Source organism: Rosa chinensis, chromosome 7, assembly GCF_002994745.2.
Source record: "Rosa chinensis cultivar Old Blush chromosome 7, RchiOBHm-V2, whole genome shotgun sequence".
Taxonomy (NCBI): domain Eukaryota; kingdom Viridiplantae; phylum Streptophyta; class Magnoliopsida; order Rosales; family Rosaceae; genus Rosa; species Rosa chinensis.
In genome coordinates, this window is record NC_037094.1 from 23,247,407 (window position 1) to 23,267,934 (window position 20,528).

Consider the following 20,528-nt stretch of genomic DNA (forward strand, 5'->3'; position numbering starts at 1 on the left):
CCAGGCTCACAAATAAATGCCTACCATTCTTCAAGGCAATAAAGTGATCACATTGCAAGGTAGTAGATTGGACTCCTGATTGTGAATTGGCATTTCAAGGTCTCAAGGAATACCTGGCCTCTGTCCCACTACTTTCAGCCTCAGTACAAGGTGAAATACTCTACGTACATATACTTGGCGGTATCCAAGTCAGCTATCAGCTGCGCCATCATACGCAGAGAAGCAACGAAAGAACTCCCGGTATTCTATGCAGGCAGAGGCATGAATGGAGCGAAAACCAGGTACCCACCACTTGAACAGCTAGTGCTAGAACTTATAATGGCCGCTAGAAGGTTGCGCCAATACTTTCAAGCACATAAAATCCATGTCCTCACAAACCAATAGCTAAAGCAAATGCTGCAGAGCCCTGAACACTCAGGACGCCTTAACAAGTGGGTGATAGAACTCAGCGAGTTTGACATCGACTACAAGCCAAGAACCGCCATCAGAGGATAAGTTGTTGCCGACTTCATAGCAGAGCTAATGGACAACAACCAGAGCAAACAACTGATATGATACCGACAGTCAACACTCAACAGCCTGAAGCCATGCAAACTGAGACACCGTCAAAATGGAATCTCTTTGTAGATGGCTCGGCCTGCGCCAAAGCATGCGGCGCCGACATCATCCTCACAGGACCAAGGGAACTTAACGTGGAGTACACCCTTAAGTTCAACTTCAAAGCCTCCAACAACATGGCAGAATATGAAGCACTTATCGCAAGATTGCTATTAGCCATTAACTGTGGAGCAGAAAATGTTGACATCTTCAGTGACTCACAACTAGTGGTCAACCAAGTCAATGACACATTTAAGGTCAAAGACAAATAATTGGCGGCATACTTAGGTTACGCCAAGACCTTGCTAGGCAAGTTTAGTTTCTTCAACATCACACAAATACCTAGAGAAAAGAACGTCAAAGCAGACTCCCTGGCACGTTTAGCAATAGCTCAACCACACCAAAGCCCAACCGACACTCGGGTGGAAACTCACGACAAGCCTAGCATCACAAAACCCCTAGTGGAAATCTACACAATTGAGGTAAGCCCAAGCTGGATGGAAGAGATACTGAAATACAAGCGTGACGGCACACTACCATCTGACAAGGTTGAGGCAAGACGACTAGTGTGAAGAGCGACATGCTACAACATCCAAAATGGCAAGCTCTACCGCCAAGGATTCACACATCCCAACCTGAAATGTTTGACGCTGGAAGAAGGAAGACAAGTCTTAGCAAAAATACATGCTAGAGAATGCGGCAAACACTCAGGCGCTAGGTCACTCGAAAACCGCACCATGCGCCAGGGATATTTTTGGCCATCATTAGGGGATGACGCTAAGGAAATATCGCGATCATGCCACAAGTGCCAACAATATGCAGACCTCCCACATGCACAAGCAGAACCTCTATCCATCATCATCACACCATGGATCCACTCCACATGTGGACTGGACATTGTCGGAAAGTTGCCTACCGCTAAGGGTGAATTCAAGTATATAATTGTGGCCATCGATTACGACAGCAAGTGGATCGAGGCTGAACCATTAATGGTCATTACAACAGCTAAGGTCCAGTATTTCCTCTGGAAAAACATCTACTGCCGATATGGAGTTCCCGACACAATCATCACCGATAACGGAACACAATTCAACAATGACGAGCTCATCACCTTCAACACCAACCTAGGCACCAAGATGCGTTTTGCCTCTATAGCGCATTCCCAAACTAATGGCCAAGTTGAGGTCGCCAACAAAATCATCAAGAAGTTGCTTAAGAAGAAGTTGGAGGAAAAGATAGGTTTATGGGCTGAAAAGCTCCTGGAAGTTATTTGGGCCATCAGGACAACGCTAACATCTGCCAATGGTTAGACCCCTTTCTGCATGATGTTCGACACAGAGGTAGTCCTCCCCATTGAGGTAACCCAACCAACAGCTAGGATTGATGAGTACGACGCCACAACAAACGTTGCCAGCGTCAACCTCGACAAAGACCTATTAGAAGAAAAACGAGACAAAGCACACCTACACAACTTGCAAAACAAGTAGCGGGTGTCCCTTTTTACAACAATCGTGTGAAGGCCAGGAACCTTCAACTTGGAGATTGGGTAATGAAGGAAGTCATACCACCGCCAAAAGCACTCCGCCCAACTAGGGAAGGACCTTACCAAATAGTACAAGTAGTAAGCCCTGACACATTCTACTTAAAAAACAAGGAAGGCGTCACATCCAATCATCCTTGGAACACTCAACATCTCCGCTACTACTACAAGTAGTGTGACAACATGCCCACGAGCATCTTCACTTAGCTAAACTTTGCAAAGCTTAGCTAAGAAAAGCTACCCTACGGGTACACATTTTTTTGTAAAGTACTGGTTCTATCCAGTCATCAAATGAAACAAGGAATTATTCAAACCATTATCCCACACATGCAAAAAAAAAAAAAAGTCTGGCCAAGCCAACACCTTTCGCCCATAACAAAGGCAAAGGCGATATATGTGCAATTAGCGGACCAATCTTAATTCCTCTCATGTTCCATTGACATACAAAAATACGTCTTCCGACATGAAAAACTTAGGATTAATTTCAGTTTAGTACCCTGTGGTTTAGGGGTAACATCATGTTAGTCCCTGCTATTTCAATTTGATCAGCAACACCCCTGTGCTTTCAATTTCAATCAGCTGTGCCCAAATTTTACTATTCCTTCCAAATTTTACTTTGTCAATCCAGTCAAAGTTAACGTTCAAATTGGACGGAATAGTAAAATTTGGGCACGGCTGATTGAAATTGAAAGCACAGGGTTGTTGCTGATCAAATTGAAAGAGCAGGGACTGACATGTTGTTACCCCCAAACCACAGGGTACTAAACTGAAATTTATCCAAAAACATAGCGGATGAAAACTTTCACCGTGCGCACATAAATGACAAACAAACATCACATTGCAAAAGAAAAAGTTGGGACTCTCCAACCAAAGGTGTTCATACATTTCAACACACAAGGCTTACACTGCCACAATTCAAAAAAAAAAAAATGCTTAACGTTGGCAACTATATTCCTGTGCAATCTCGTCAACACGCGGGGAGGAACCCGAAACACTACCACCACCACTGCGCTTTTGAACAGGTTGATGGATAGTTTTCTTCCTCTTATCAGACTTGCTTGTCGGCGTCGGAGTCTCAGGGTTACCGTCGGACCTCACATCGTCTCCCTCAAAAGAACCACTCCATTCACCACCATCAGAGGACTCGGCTTCTAAGGAATCATCGTCCTTGGAACTCTCTGCCACCTCAGTGTCATTGCTGACAGGGGTACTTGATGGAGCTCGATTCGTGACAATCTTGTCAGAATTCAGATACCCTTTCTGCTGAAGCTCCTTAAAGTTGGTAGCGGCACCTTGCTTCCCGACATTTGTTAGAAGCTCCTTAAAATCCGCCAATTGCTTGAAGGCTTCCACTGCTTCGAACCTAACCTTCATTTTCTCATCTTCTGCCATCTTCGCCAGCTCCTTGCGCCTGGTAGACTGAAGATCCGCCGACTCCTTCTCCTTGGCGATAAACGCCTCTTGTAGCTAGGCGACGGTATCCTTTCTCTCAGTTTTCTCCTTCTTCAGAGCTGCCAATTCGGCGTTCAGGTTGGACATAGTAGCGGTATCGGTGATGGTCTTGTCAACCGCACGCTTGAACTTTTCCTTCACATCAAGGAGCGCACCGTCGAGTTTAGCCGAATCGAGTTGCATTTGAAGAAGTTCTGCCTTCAATCTACGCTCCTCCGACAAACCCTGGTGGAGATAAAGCTCGTGGGCACCTTTCAAAATTTAGTCCAGGGATGTCTCCAACTTCAACGCTGCCACAGGGCGGGGAACTCTCCCCTCACCGCCAAAACCAAGGCACTAAAACCCCTTGTACAGAAAACCCTGTTGTCCAGCAGGCGCAACCTATACCAATCCAACGACAGGATTGTTGGAGACAAACCCACCTCCCCCGAAACCCTTTTGGCCAACATCCATGTGCTTCCCGACAACCTTTATTTTCTTCGCGGCGGAGGCGCCAATTTTCCTCTTCTGAAGGACAGCGAATCGCCCCTCAGATTGACCAACGACGCTCCCATCAAAGCCCAAACCCTCGGCAATTCCCCCACTAGCATCTTTCCCGCCATCATTTTTCTTCTCTTCTCCCTCTCAACATCCTTCTTTGCCCCCATTACAAAATCTTCACCCGCCACATCCGGCTCTCTGACAACGGTTGTAGTCTTCTCCTGAGACTTGCCAGCAGGAAACTCTAGAACAAGTCCAGTCTCTTCATTTTCTTGTTCACCCTCATCCGCCATATCTTTCTCTTTGCCACCTGTTTTCTTCTTCTTCAAATTTTTGCCTCTGCTTTCGTCGTCACCACCCTTATCTTCGGATTGACGGTCTGCTTCGGCACCTTGGCAGCCTCATCAATCATGAAATTGACGTAGTCTTTGATACAACCAAGATCCGCCATCGCTTTCTTCAGAACTTCGTCGGTCCTCTTGTTCGTTTGGATTACCGCTTAAAAAAAAAAGTTAATCATAATTCAGGTAATGACAACAACATAAAAAGTGTACACAGATCCAATGACATGTATCACTTACTAGCCAAGCGAGTAAGCAGCGACCAATGTGATAGAACACGGAGATCAAGACAATTCTTGTTTGTTCAACAGTAGTGCACACGACACACCTGCTGTTGTTCAGTATCCGTCAACTTCGGCCTCCATCCCTCTAAAAACACAAATAAAATATCACATAACGGGACAACCACAATGATCGAGTGACAGAGTCAACAAACAAAAATAAAAGGAACACTCAGTAGAAAGTCGAGTCTCAAGCAAGCAGACAACCTTTTATCGCTTGAAACTTCGACGAAATCCTGAATCGCGGAGCCTTTGCCCCTGTTGGCCTTGTGTCTTGTTCCCAGTTGTTTCTGTGTGAGAATATGGGACCTAAAGTAAGAAGCATGATGGAGAGAGAGAGATTGACACAAGCATGTATAGTGGTTCACCTTACCCTTGAGGCAAGACTACATTCACTTAGAGATTCCACTAAGAGTGAGGCCAAGTAGCCTTTGGTAGTGATACAAGTTGGGGATCATGGATCCCATCCCTTTCCAAGAAGGGGAGGACTAGAAGGGGAGGACTTCCTCTTATAGCTAAAGGAAGTCCCTATCTAGTTTACATTTCTGATGTGGGACTTAATACATATATTTACTTCTCTTGAAGGCTTTTGGAGAGCATGGGAGGGTGGCCTCCGGGCTAGATACCGGCCGACCTCCACCATAGCGAGGTAGATTGGGTGTTGGTCTACAGGAGGTATGTCGTAGGTGGGACTAACAATGTCGCGGGGGCCACCTACGAGGTTGTTGCTTATGCTTGGCGGTATGTGATATAGGCGGTATGTACAAGTCCCACAAATCCCAGAGTAACAGGCGCTTCTTGGTTGGGGAGTTTAAATATGATGCCACCAAGTATGAGTGACGGCCTTGTTGAACACCATACCCATACTAGTCCCCCAACTCCGTAAGCAAGAAGGGGCTCTTTGGGTCCTGTAAAGTGTACCTGGGGAGGTTGGTGCCACGGGGGCCTCATCATTAGGCTAGTACCTGCAAATAAGATAAGGGTGTACAAAGAGCATATTGATTGCACTAGGGCAATCTAGGTGACATTTGAGTCAAATGCATCGAGGTGCATGAATGTTTATATGAGATGCATGTTACACATTGTGTGTATGCACGTATTTTGTAATGTTGGCAAACGACGTATAAGTCGAATATGTATGTGGTTGTGATAGCATAAAAAGTACGTGCATATGATGCAAAGATGTGTGATGAACACGATGACACATAATGATATCAATGTTGTATGCACGTGATACATATGTGTTAGGATCGGGAGTGTTATTACTCGCCGAGTCCCCCAAGTCATGTAGTTAGTAAAACGGGAATTTGGATTTAGGTTATGTTTGATGATGCAGGTGAGGCTGAGAATGAAGCTCCGGTATTGAAGTAACTATTGGCCATATTGGGGAGACTATGGTGTGACCATGATAGTCCCCCAAGTATAGGTTAGAGGAAGGAGCTCTAACTTACTCAACCCGAACGTATAAGCCATAACCCGATTATTTGGCTCATGTGTAACGGGAATGTAAGAGTTGAGCTCGCTCATGTTGAGCGGGTGATAGGTTGTGTGAGTTTTTTCCTATGGTCTTATTAATGGGATGTAAAAGGAATTTAATTGTTGCGATGAACAATAGATGAAAAATTCAATATTTCCATTAATAGACCGTAACACGAAACTCACACGTATCGCTAAGGCATAAGCGTGACGTTTGCATATGCCCAGAAAGTATGAGCGTGAAGCTCAATGATAATCCCTGTCAGGTACTACCTCCACTTGTGATAAGTGGTATGAATAAGTCCCCCAAGTGTAGAGAACGCTCGAGAGGTGAGATGACTCAAAAGCAAGGGATTGGACCTTGGCTTACCAGTTAGGGGTACCTCGCTCGGGGCGAGGACCTTGGCTTATGTAAGGGAGCTACCCTTTGGTGATCCCGTTGGGATGCCTCGCTCGAGTAGAGCATTTATGAGGGCTTGAGCCTTCTTGACCCGGAGAGGTCGAATGAGGGTTTGAGCCTCGTGTACCCGGTGGAGTAGATAGGCTTAGAGCCTCTTGTACCCGTTAAGGTAAATGAGGGTTTGAGCCTCGTGTACCTGGTGGGGTAGATAGGCTTAGAGCCATAGCACCCTGTGGGGTGAATGAGGGCTTGAGCTTCGTGTATTCGGTGGGGTAGAATGAGGGTTTGAGTCTCGTGTACTCGGTGGCGTGGCCCCGAATAGAACGAGGGCATGGGCCTCCTAACCCCATTGGGGTACCTCGCAAGGTTGGAGGGTTTATGAGATGCATGTTTCATTTATTTACTGTCATATGTATATGCGTAATAATTTAATTGGTTTGCAATTAAATTTAATTGGTTTGCAATTAAATTAAGCATTAATGTATAGGCAGCAACAGATATGCTATCAAAAATTAATGCATAATATAGATATGCCTAGATTATGGTAATTGCTATTGAAGCATGTAAAACATTGCATTAGTTCAAAGTGATAGAGCATAAGTGAGAACGTATCTGGAGCCATGAAGAATTGATATAAATATTGTAAAGTATTGGAGTTGCTCATAAGTAGGACTCCATATCGGCTAGCGAGTATCAATAGTTTATTTAGCCTCATTTGTAAAGGGGGTGCCCGGTTGGGATGATTGTACCTCACCAAAAATAAATAGGTGATTAGCAGTTTGTTTATATTGTTTAATTGGTGAATTACATATAATTTGCTTGTGTACTGTGAACATGTAATGCTCGTGATATGCAAACATAAGTAGTGTAGTCACATTTTGCATGTATTCATACCTCAAACAAATGTCATGGGTAAAGGAAGCCGCCGACATGGGCAAAGCGTGTTTGACCTATCATGCATTTAATTTTGGTATAGTAAACCATGGTTGACGTAATAAGAATGGGTGTATGTCACGTAGTGGTGTGTAGTTATGTATGTAAAAAAAAGATACAACTACGCTCAAATGCCTTGATAGGGTCAACGAACCAAGATAACTCATTCTACTTACAACTCTTATTTACTATCGATACTTCCACTTCTATCTTACCATCATCAGTGACCAGAGTCACTTGAAAACATGACATCTAGCCATAACAATCCAGAATATTTATTCAATTTTCTCTGTTGTCTACTGAATGGTGATACGTACATGACTCCGGCATAAAGTGTCCAGTTGGAGAAATTTCAAACTAGATTTCTCTGCAAATGATTTCCAACACTGAGATTCTCAAAGAATCTCCAACAACTTCCAGTAATAGTTCAAATGTTATTTAACAATCAATCACATCACAAGACATATTTCTCGAACCTTGGTTCAAAGTCAGAACCACCATCATTACCACTTCCATTTCCACCAACAATCCTGATTTCGAAACAATTTTAGCATCCAAAAACAGCCCAAAGCTATGGTCGCTCGACTCAGACACTCAAGCACGAAACCGAATTCCTGTCTCGCACCTTAAACCCTGCCCCAACAATCTTGTTGGTATCCAAGAAGAGATAACCACAACGTTCCTCGAATCACATTTCATAGCACAATTCCAACCTATAGAGTAGTCTTACTCTACCATCACCAGGGAAAAGTGCAAGACAAGTAAATAATCCAATAGGCAGTGAAATCCTCATGAGGTCGGCGTACAATAGGCATAGCACACGAAGGAAAACCAACTAGACATGTACCTTACACACTTGATGAATACATCAGCACCGAAGAGTAAATGATGGTGTAGATACCTCTATTAGTGACACTAGTTTGCTATCTCACCAAGCATAAGTAACACCCTCTTTGGGACACCCACAAGCCATGGTGAGGCCCAACCGAGACATGCATCTTGTAGCCCTATGTTCAAGCTACGCTACGGTATCCGGAAGTCGCAAATTTGTCACCGGGAAGCCACCTTCCCAGCCTTGTCAAGTTGCCTCCACAATATGCTTCTCTAAACTAGAATAGTAACTTTGAGTCCCACATCTAAGAAAATGTAAATGAGGGAGCTTCCTTCCCCTATAAAAGGAATGTCTCCTCCCACAGCTAAAAGGATCCCATTACATCTCTTGTAATCTTGTTAGGCCGCAAGGCTCGACACACTAGTACACTTCAAGTGGACGTAGTTTCCCGCTAAGGCGGGAGACGAACCACTATACATCTCGTGTCACTCTCTCTCTCTCTCTCACTCTCTTTACTTATCGTTAATTAGATCCCCACGGATCAAAGCATTAACAGATGGGGAACCGCTGCAGTCGGGCCATCACTCGGGAGGTACTGTGTAATATCAAGCATATAAGGTGACAAGATAGAAAATGGTCTACAGAATCTGACAACCTAATGCTCTGATACCAACTGATAGGACCCGCCCCGAATTTCACCATGAAATCCAAAGTGGCCATGCGGGGCCCACCTTAGAAGAAATTTTACCTAAAATTTGATAGAACTTCCCCTAAAAGTGGACCACCCAAAACCTGTCACTATGCCAAAAAACGAATCAGACGACACATTTCCAACAACAGCGAAATTTTTAACTGTCGTCTGATTATAGCAAGAATTATTCTGTTGTCCAAATTTTCGATTCAATCAACAGTTATTACATTGCTGTTGTTCAATTTTCATTCAGACAATGGTTTTATTTTGATGTTGTCTGAGTGAGTTTTTTCAGACAACAGTTATTACATTGATTGTTGTGCAATTACTATTCAGACAATTGTGGTATTTTGATGTTGTCTGACCAATCTAATTCAGACAATAGTTGTTTTTTGCTGCTTTATTCTGTTGTGTAACTCTCTTTCAGACAATGGCTACAGACAACAGTTATCTATTGATACTTTACTGTTGTGCAATTTATATTTAGACAACGGTTGAGTTTTGATATTGTCTGACTGATTTTACTCAGACAACAGTTATGAAGTGCTAATTTATTCTGTTGTGCAAGTCTCCTTTAGACAATGGCTTCTGACAATAGTTATTTATTGATGTTTTACTCTGTTGTGTAACTCTACTTTAGACAATGGCTATAAATTTATGTTGTATGAGTTCCACACTACACTATGCCAATAATGTCTTCAGACTACACACTTCAGACGACATAATTCTTGTTTTCTTTCGTCTGAATTTTTAAAACTTGTTTAGACAACATATAAATTAATTCTGTTGTCTGAATAGCATGAGAATCCATACTGTTTAGTTTTTCTTGCTTTGAAAAATTCAGACGACAGATAACTGTCGTATGAATAAACCGAGAGACTCTCACTTTCAATTGAAAAAATAAGACGACAGATTTATGTTGTCTGAATGAAACGGAGAAATTACTTCACCATGTGTGTCCAAAAATTGTTTTTTGTTACCATGTAAACTTATCATCAATTTGCCTTAACATGTCCGTGTTTTTCCCACACTCGGTCAAAAAATCAAAAACACCCGGCCTTCTCGCACCTAGTTCTCTCTCGACCCAGCAGCAACCTTAGGTAACCCAGAGGAACAACCCAGCAACATCCCATCCATTACCAGCAACCCAACCTAGATTCCCTTGATTCATTTCCATCAGAAAAGACAGAAGATTCCTTTGCACTCCCCGAACCAGGTTTTCCCAGAACTGGAGTTCTTCGATTTCAAGAGCTAGAGTCCGAAGTATTCAGTATTGTTAATTGCATGGTAAGCTCGTTCTTCCTCTTAGGGTTTCGACTTCGATTCGTTTTGGATTTTAGGGTTTTGTTGGGATATTGATTTGGGGGTTTTGCTAATCTTCTTTGAAATTAAATTGGGGCATTAGGGATTTTGTTGATTTACACGTTGGAGGTGACTGAAATGGAATTGAATTTTACTCAGGTTTAGGGATCTGGTACTGGGTTTTTGGATTACCTTATTGGTTTATTCTTTAATTCGATTTGGGTGTTTGTTAGCTATAACCTTTGAATAAAATTTGCTTAAACTTTATGGGTGTTCTTCAAATCGTTTTGAGCTGGACTCCGGCCAATTCGTCGTCGTTGTACTGTCTCCAGCTCTGAAGCCGTCTCTGCTCACTATACCCAGAAGTCAAGACCTTGAGTATGAGTAACAAATGGATGGACGTAAGTACAGATTACAGGGCTGGAAGAACAGTAGTGGATCCTTTGGAGAGATCTACTTAGGTGCGTTGTTCACTTCTTCTTTTACTTTGCTTGCTTTTCGTTATTGCTAAGTCATGTTTGTGGTTCTATAAACTCTATACAATTTATATGTTCGGACTCATTTTTGTGGACTGGAATATCCCTTCTCTTACAAAAATCTCTACTTTCTGTCAATTACGAGTTATTCATTTGCATACTGACAATGGGTAGAGTGTAGTTTGCTTAGTTATGTTCATATAGCTTATCGTCAAATAGGTGCTAAGTTGTGTACAACAAATGTTTGTTAAAATGCCTCACCGATGGTTGATTAGCTAGTTATCATGTACCATTTGAATTAATACATAAACAATGAGCTCTGTTCATCCAAGTAGTCCAGTCCATCCAATATACAATTGTTTTATTTATTTATTTTGATTGATCTTGTTAGTCTTAAATCTCTGTCACATTATGATAAGAGCATATTGTATCTTTTTCAATTCTGAACAGGTCCACACAAGAGGCTGGAGTTTTTGCTGCATCAATCTGCGAACAAGTCCTATGCAGATTGTGGATCTTCAGATCCAAAATGGGTGCAAGTGTGGCTATGCCTTTTTTTGTCACCTGTCAATATATTTTATTTTTACAAGCTTCTTTTTCTTCGTAGCAATTCTACTTTTGGCTTTAAATATATATCAAAGTATGTACATCTAATAAGATGTCTATATCACAATGTGGGTGGTGTAAATTGACAAAGGTTGGAGATGTCTACATCATATTGCTTTGGAGCGAGTTTGTGATGCATGTTTTCAATTCTGGACTCCAAGGTTTTTGAGACTTTGATTCACTCTATTTTGATCAATTTAATTACTTAGCTTGGCCATTGGAAATTGCAATCATATTTGTATGAGTTATAACTTATAAGCAAGGTCTTGTCTTCATCTTTATAGCTGTTTATGAGGCGGACAAAAGGCTCAGGGTCTGCCGTCGATGGATCCTCGGGATTGCTACACAGGGGAGAGGACCGTGAACGAGGTTGAGTGTGCGTTCGTTGGCAGATTTGGGCTGGGATGAGAGGAAGTAGAAGGCGGGGGAGGGGTGTTCTGTGATTGTAATATGGATAGCTTCTCTGTTCAAAATTCTCCATGGTTCATACTCACCTTCCAAGGGCGCTATCTTGGATGATTCTAATAATGGTGGGTGTTCTGCACAAGCGTTTGTATTTTACAGAGTGTTTTTTTTTTTTTTTTTTTACTATTGGTTTACTATAATGTGTTGTTGATATCAAGTGGTAGTGCCAAGAAGAGAACTGCATTGCTGGTTGTTGCCCACCCAGATGATGAGTCCATGTAAGCATAGCTTTACAAATTGCTTTATCATGTTTCAAGTCCAGTTGGCTTTAGTTGTGTTTGACTTCAGCTGAGTTTCTTTTTAGTGTAATTTATGTTGTGGATCTTGAATGATGGGATGGTATGAAGGAGAGTTCATCGTATAAACATCAGATTGCCTCTTATGTTGCCTTTTGATTTTGATGTCTGCATATATTTTCAAAATTGATTGTTATCCTTGATGAATAACATCTGAGAAAAGTTCAAAGCCTATTGCAGAAACTGCCCTCTGTGTGTGTGTGTGAGAGAGAGATATTAGGATATTCATAACTTGTAGTCCATAAGTTGTTGATCCAAGAAGTCATGGATAGGTGCTAACTTCTTTTGGAATTCTGCAGAAACTGCCTGCAGCACAGCTCTCTTTGGTATTTGTTTTACCCTACTTACTGATCTTCAAATATCCTAAAATTTTGATATGTTTTTTTTTCTGTTAGTTAATAAAGGATCTGGAAAGTTTCATCTTATTCCGAAGTAAAGTGAATTTTCTGTGATTTTTCCAAATTTGGTCTGCATTTGGGAAAGTTCCAGCATTTTGAATGTATCATCTGATTTTCTGTTGAGATTTGAAATCCTATTTGAATCATTTAACCTCTGATTTTTATGTATATTGAATTATGCATTTGAAATGGTTGTTTCAAAATGATTTCATGTCAATTGGACTTACAATTAATTTTTGGTGAATTTTCTAAGTTGACCATACTACTGAGATTTTTTTATATAACTCCTGCAGTTCAGTCAGATTGTGTTTATCTTTTTCCTTACTTTCCGAACTCCAAATTGTATGAAATTTCAATGTGTTCTACCTTAACATGTTTACTATGAGTCTGCAAAATTTCAAGTTCATGGCTATATCAATGAATTTTTAATAAATTCCCAAAGCTAAGCTGTTCATGCCTTAACATTCCAGTTCACTTATGTCTCCCTTTTGATGTGTGATGCAGATTGCTTTTGACTATTTCATGTCGATTTTATTGGGAGAGAACAGCTTGCAGATTGCTATATCAGTTCCATATATATATATATATATATATATATATATATATATATGATAGATGAATAGTACTAAGGAACTTCTTTTGTCCCTATAGATAGAACTGGTCTCTATGGGATTATACTTAAACCTAGCTAGTTTTTTTGTGCCTTCATTGATCATACTTGAACCTAGTTTAGTATTAGGGAACTGATGGGATTAATCACTATATGTATTCATGTATTTTGATGGAGACAATGACAAATATGGCTTTATTTTGGCTTTGGTGGAGACAATGACAAATATGACTAATTTTAATGGCTTTGGTGATTGTTATTTATGAATGATGTTGATATGGTTAAAATCCAACACAGGTTTAACAATATATGTTGTCTCAACATATGTAGGAACAACTAAACCAAACTATAATATGTTGTTTCTTCTTACTTTTAAACAACAGAAAAGTGAAATCAAAATCAATATCAAACAACAGAAAAGTGAAGTCAACATCAATATCAAACAACTGAAGTTGCAATCAGACGACAGAACTCATCACATAGATATTGTCTAAGTGACATTATAACCACATATGTATGTCTAAATCTGTTGTCCAAGATTATTTCCCAAAACATTTATCTGTTGTTTCTTTCTATTTTCCAACAACATTTATCTGTTGTTTCTTTTTATCTGCCAACAACATTTATCTGTTGTTTCTTCTTGTTACAAACGACAGAAGGTCACCAATTCCTCAAAGTTGGGAACTTCAGATGACAGTTTCTTAAATTACATCTGTTGTGTGAAGGAGGGTGAGACGACGGACGATGTCTGTCGTCTGATGCCGTAAGAGACGACAACTGAATACACAACAGAAAATTTGCATATCAGACGACAGATATCATCTGTCGTCTGAAGGCATTATTGGCATAGTGTTAGGCCAAAACTATCTGTCGTCTGAAGGCATTATTGGCATAGTGCTAGACCAAAACTCAAGTTTTTTGACTCCCTGTTTCGACCCAAAATTTAAACTCCTGGCTTTTCACAAAACTAATGGTTTTATTTTGGGAAAGCAAAAATAGATGTTCAGACTCCACCTCTCTATCTTCTCTCAGAGGCGCAGCTCTCCAATGCTCTCTCTCTCTCTCTCTCACACCCACACACACACACACACACACAAACGCCAGACCTTCAAGAAACCACCCATTTATTGATCGTGAACAAGAAACCACAAAGAACGAAAAGCACCGCAACCTCAAGAAAGAGCTCCATCAATCCACAAAGCCTGATCCTCTTGCTCCTCAGATGCTCCCTCACAACCTCCGTTTTCAGATCTCCGATCACTCTCCTTAGCGGCTTCTCAATCTCCTGAATCACAAAACCATCAACTCCGGTCATCAATTACATAAACAGATCGAAAATCAGAGAAAGTGATCTGCGGTTCTTCTTCTTCATTGTGAGAGTGATCTGCGGTTCTTCTTCTTCTTCTCCCCAAGATCAAGAACTGATAAGCTATCTCACGATCCAAGGATCGAAAGCTGTCTCGCGTAGGTCCACCAGCGGTCTCGTACATCACCAATCTCGCTTTCTCTGTGACCTCTTCCAACTGGAGTTGGCTTCAGGTTCATTGCAGCTTATTCAAAGAGGTAGACTCTCGTCACCGCCTTTCATTCTCTCCGGTTCAAGTTGTAATATCTTTTTTTTAAAATTTTTTTTTATTTGCATCGAATCGGGGTTGAGCTCAATCTCTATTTAGCTGTTGAGAAACTGGAATATTTGGCTTAATGTTTCTTTTAATTAGGATTGGAAGATTAAGTCTCAATTGCTTTCAATTTTCAGTAATCATTCAGAAAGCTTTGATATTTTACTTGTGTATCTGTTTAATTTTGAAATGCCAATGAATACTGTTGAAGATGAAATTATGTATCTGATACCAATACTGGCAATACAAGATTATGAAATTGCATCAGTTTTGGTTAGTTAATGATATTAATTGCTCAGTGTGGTATGATCTGATAATTTTGGTATGCTATGTTATGACTTGCGCTCAGTTTTGGTTAGTCAATGATATTACTCATCAATATGAACCTTTTCTAGCTACATGGGATGGCAACCCTACGTTGATGATATTAGCTGCGTTTTAGTAGACTATATATAAATCATTGGTCTATCTTTTGGTTCACATGTTTATGCTTATATGTAGAGTTTTAGCTTCAATGTGAACTAATCTCATTCAACAAATGATGAGTATCACATCCTTTTTTTTTCCCTCTCTCATACGTATTACTTGCTTATTCTTGCAGGCTGTTCTCGTGAAAAAGAATGTGGATCACCGAGGGTTCAGAGGCTATGTTCTGTCATTTATGAAACCAATATGGACTGATCTAGTTTTCTTTCCTTGTCTTTGTTTAGCATTGAAGAGCGAGACAAGCCAAAGTTAAATTGTACATTCGTATGTTTGAAATCCAATTTAGTAATATAACCTATTGATCATCTGTTCAAGTACTTGTCTAACAATCAGTTGGTTGGCCCAATACCAAACATTACCAGCATGAATCTCCTCAACTATGGGTAAGTATCTTCTCAGCTATAGCATTACCTCTATAATGATGGTAAACTGTGTGTATATCCAGATTGCCCTTGATGCAGAATTGAGTTTTGTGTCCTTTATATATGGAGCGATAAGCTTGCTCTTTCCATTTTGTAAAGGCATTTAACATAGCTAATTGCAGAAAACTGATATTTATATTAATGTTTTAAATATAATATGCACTTTACGAATAATATGTTGTTGGATTGGTTTCAGTGTTGGGTCTGCCTATATGTCATTACCAACTCTTAATAGTGTTTAAATATATGCCTCTAGGGTCGATTCAAGTATCAGCCTAACCAAGTTAGAGCTTTTGGGATGCTAGCTGGAGGCACTGGCATCACTCCAATGTTCCAGGTATGATGGAGTCTGAGCTTTGCACATAGCTCCACATATGCTTTGATAGTTATTTTTCTTAGGTTTCTAGAGCCATAATGGAAGATCCTAGTGACAGCATGAATGTACATCTCATATATGCCAATGTCACATACGAAGACATTCTATTGAAAGTAAGCATCTATTTCACCAAAGAAAGGGATTTTAGCCATTTTCATATTTCTGGAATTTCGACCCAGTCATTTTCTTTTGTCAAACTGTACTGATCTACTGGGAATTTGATCTTGGCTTCTTCTAAAGTTCTTTAGTACACATCTTAAAGAGTCATTTAGAACTAGAATCACCCAAAATGAAATTTTCTGGAATTAGTTATGAATTTCTGAATTCAGAAGTCAGTCACAGAAATTTGTGATATCAGCTTCCAACTTCAGCCAAAAGGCAGAGCCCTATAACCCTTCAAATTTTAAACCTGATACACCATTGAATATGGTTTCAGAGCTTAGTGAGTAAATTATGTGTTTTTTCTAGTTAGGTACTAGCTTTTATGAGGTTTCAGAGCCTTCTTCAATCTAGAATCAAAGACAAATGACACTAAAAAGAAAAGAGTATAGGGAAGAAAAATGATGTACCATTTAGTTGCCCTTTTTCTGTATTGCAATATTGAAATCGATGTTATATATGGTACTTAATGAGTTTGCTCTATTTGTGTTTTCAGATTTGGTCAATAACCTTGGTGCCATTGCAAGGTCTAGCACCAAGGAATTGATGGAAGTCTAGGCTGCTGGAGCTGATGTTAGCATGTTTGGTGTCGGGTTCTACTTTGGATATATTGTTTGCTGAGAAGGAAGAGGAAGAAATGGTATAGAGTTTGGAAGTTGATGAAGACAAGTGGACTAGTACAATATGTTTCTGGCTTCATGTTTTTGGGCTTTATGTTTAGGTAGGGTTAGTATGTTAATGTTGGGGTGATGATGAAATGAATAGGTTTTGAAGGTTTAATCAATGGATATGTTTTTGAATGTTGGTCAATTAGTTTTGGCTAAATGCTATGTGCATAATATGTCTTGTGGCTCTCTCTCGTACCATTTCATTCCAAATGAAAACTATTTTCTAACAATTGTTTGACAATGGAACATTATAAAATGGTATTCAAAAATTGTTGTATGAACAATCTAACTACAATACTTTTCAAACAATTTTAATTGCCCAACTAGAAAAAACACAATAATAAAGTACCATGTTCTGTAGTATCAAACCCAAACACACAATGCTTTCTACAAACTTCTGTTGTTTTGCTTCAATTCACACAACTGCGATATCTCAAAAAAATGATGTAGAACATTTAAAGGGACAACAGTTTCTACACAATTAATCTTGTCAAACTTTTCTTCAAAAGTTACTTTCCATGAGATTGTTGTCGATGTAATATGACTTGCACAACAGACTCTACACAGTCGTATGTTGTTCTTTATGGTATTCAGACAATATGCATATTAATGTCGGCGCTTGTCCAAATTGGATTCAGACAACAGTTTCGCGATGTCGTCTGATACCTGCATCAGATGGTAGGAGTATTAACAACAGCAATTTTCACTATCAGACAACAGTTAAAAACTATCGTCTGATTTGTTTTTTGGCATAGTCTGTAGAAAGTCATTTACACTTCTAAGCAATCCATCCTTATTCTCCTAGAGCCATCCTGCTCCTCAAATCACAACATCTTCCAATTCACATAACTCAAATCTCAACTTAATAACATTAATCCCGTAGGTTATTAGAGCAATTCTAAAACAAAAGGTATACTAGAATAAATAGTAAAGAGGATAACGGATCGATAGATCCTACAATTCGGAAGCAGTGACAACTATGCCTCAACTCCATGTACGTACGCCCTACCTCAACTAATCTAGCCTACAAACTGTGCATTTGAAACTGAAGGGCCCAGGAGAAAAGTATTGAAAAACACGGTAGAGTGAGTGGACAAAAATAAATAATCAATATAATTTAAATGAAGCAAGGTTGAATACTTTCACACTTATTTAAATTTATAAAACCACGATGCATGCAACGTTTATAAAACATATTTCTTTAAATTCAAAATTCCGTGAAAACATACCAGCCCCGCTAGTCAAGTAATGATAGCATATGGGGAAGAAGTATCACCATATGGGTAAAGGCTTTACCCTCGACTGCCACTCACACATAGATTGTGTGAGGAGGAGAACTAATAACCTCGACTACCACCCAAGTGAGGAGGAGAATAAATCACCTCGACTGCCACTCACAAACACAAAGTAAGTGAGGAGGAGACACTATAGAACGACCCCAGTACGGTGAAGAAAACATCCAAAATCCAGTGAAATCCATAAAGCTTCCCCAATTTCTCACGAAAAAGAAAATAAGTATATTCCAATGACGTGGCCCCGCACGCCAAAATTATTCTCGAATCCATAAACAAAAAGGCGAGAAATAAGATATATAAACAATTTCCTCGAAAATATCACTTCTGATATCAATCAAGAAAAATCCACATTGACTAAAAAAGTATACTATAAATTTCCGGAATTCTTCTCAGAAAATATTCTTTGATAAATCACATAAATCACAAATTTAAAATCGAGCGTAGAAAACTTCAATTCAAAAATCCAAACGATATAACAAATAAATATTTAGATCCGAATAATATGCTCGATAATTTAAAACAATAATTTGAATCAAAATTCCATTTCCCAAATCAAAATCGAGATAGAAAATCAACTTTCGAAGATCATCAATTCAAGTAAATCCATGAGATAAATTGATATCAAATTCCAAGATCAAATCATAAGCTCGAAAAGTAATATGAAAATAAAAGAGCATTGATAATGCATGCATCACATTTTAAAATAAAGGTTCACTCACAGTATACGGCTAAACTTGCCGTTTATTCGAAGTTTCCCCGTGTGGTTCCTCCTCACGTCCTGTATAAATATAACGCTTGTAAATAAATAATTACAGGACGGAAATCTAAATTTACAATAATTAAATCGAATTTCTAAACGTCTCCTTTAATCTTAACTCCCTCAATTCTCCTTGATATTCATCCAAACTTCACCAATAATGTATAATTGTCGATTTACAAATTCTAAAGTAAATTCGAGAGAAATCCGACGGTCGGATTCTCGTAAATCGATAACCGAAATTTTAAATTTCTAGAAATTTATAATCGATTCAAAACTTTTCAAATCTTCACCAAAATCACATATACAAACTCTTACCTGAATTATGTGATTCAATTAGCCAAAAACAGAATTTAAGCCACTGTTCACCCGCGCGGCCAACTTCTCCGATGGTCACCAAATTTTAGCAGCAACTTCATCTCAACCTCCCTAGCATTTTTCTCAACTACACAAAGTTCAGAAAACAACTAGAACTACCTCAACAATTAATAAAACAGTAAATCCCAGTTTGTGAATAGTGGCCGATTTTCAATCTCTAAAATCCTCTAATATATATGCAATATTATACTCAAAAGAAAGCTCATGAGTTAAGGAACAACTTTATACCTTGGGGTTTCTCCAAAGGGTGTTTCTAAATGTACCTAGCAAATTTCTTAATACACCCAGCAAATTTATTTATTTTTAAACATATCTAATTAAACCATATAGTTTCCCAAGTTACCCTTATCTTGTACCCACTGCCCAGCAAAAAAACACAGCGACGAAAGTTTCCCAGCGTAGGTACTGCAGGTCAGAGAGATGGAGGACAAAAATCTAATTGTTGGCATTTGGTTTCAGGTTTTGGGTGTGTCCAATTTTGACCAGAATGGGTTTTCTAAGAGATTTGGTTTCGAGGATGGAAGTTGGGATCATTATAGCTTCAGTTTCAAAGAAGGATTTTGAGGTGAAGGTAGGAAACAATCTTGGAGTAGAGAAAATAGATGAAGTGGGTCTAGCAGAAGCCAGAGAGCAATTGTCCGCCATTACATACTAAACAAACCCTCAGCAAAATCAACAAGAGAAACCACAAATTCTTATCTAATCAAACTCAATTATTCCAATTCTTATCTAATCAAACTCTGCTATTCCAATTGCAGGAATCCCTCCATTCTCTATAAATTAGCATATCCCACAAATTCAATCGAGTTGAATATAAAAGCTCTATCTTTCCCACAAATTCAATCGAGTTGAATATAAAAGCTCTATCTTTCCCACAACCCAAGAGTCGTGATCGAAGGACAAAACTTGAATTAAAGCATCCATGCTTTTCACACAACAAAAACAAGGATTAGTTAATCGATATCACTGAAGAGGATGGTACCAATGGATGCTGAGAGGTTTTCATTGCCGTGCTTCTTTTGCTGGGTACAAGGTAAGGTTAGTTTGGGAAATTATGTGGTTTAATTAGATATATATTTAAACAAATAAATTTGCTGGGTATATTAAGAAATTTGCTGGGTACATTTAGAAACACCCTTCTCCAAAATATCGACAGTTTGGACAAAAGGATCTCTTTCCTTCTTTCCTTCTT

General features: G+C 39.5%; 2 long non-coding RNA genes across 2 annotated transcripts; one reads left to right on the forward strand and one right to left on the reverse strand.

Moving 5' to 3' along the window:
- The first annotated feature begins 14,233 nt into the window (after positions 1-14,233).
- Positions 14,234-16,902, forward strand: LOC112180803. Its single transcript, XR_002928505.2, has 4 exons — positions 14,234-14,739; positions 15,397-15,664; positions 15,960-16,040; positions 16,735-16,902. It is a non-coding gene; the product is annotated as an uncharacterized LOC112180803 (long non-coding RNA).
- Positions 16,903-18,828: 1,926 nt separating this feature from the next.
- On the reverse strand, positions 18,829-19,581 carry LOC121050416. The gene is made up of 3 exons (XR_005802909.1): positions 19,565-19,581; positions 19,277-19,403; positions 18,829-18,979 (listed from the first exon to the last, which is right to left on the reverse strand). It is a non-coding gene; the product is annotated as an uncharacterized LOC121050416 (long non-coding RNA).
- Positions 19,582-20,528: the final 947 nt, after the last annotated feature.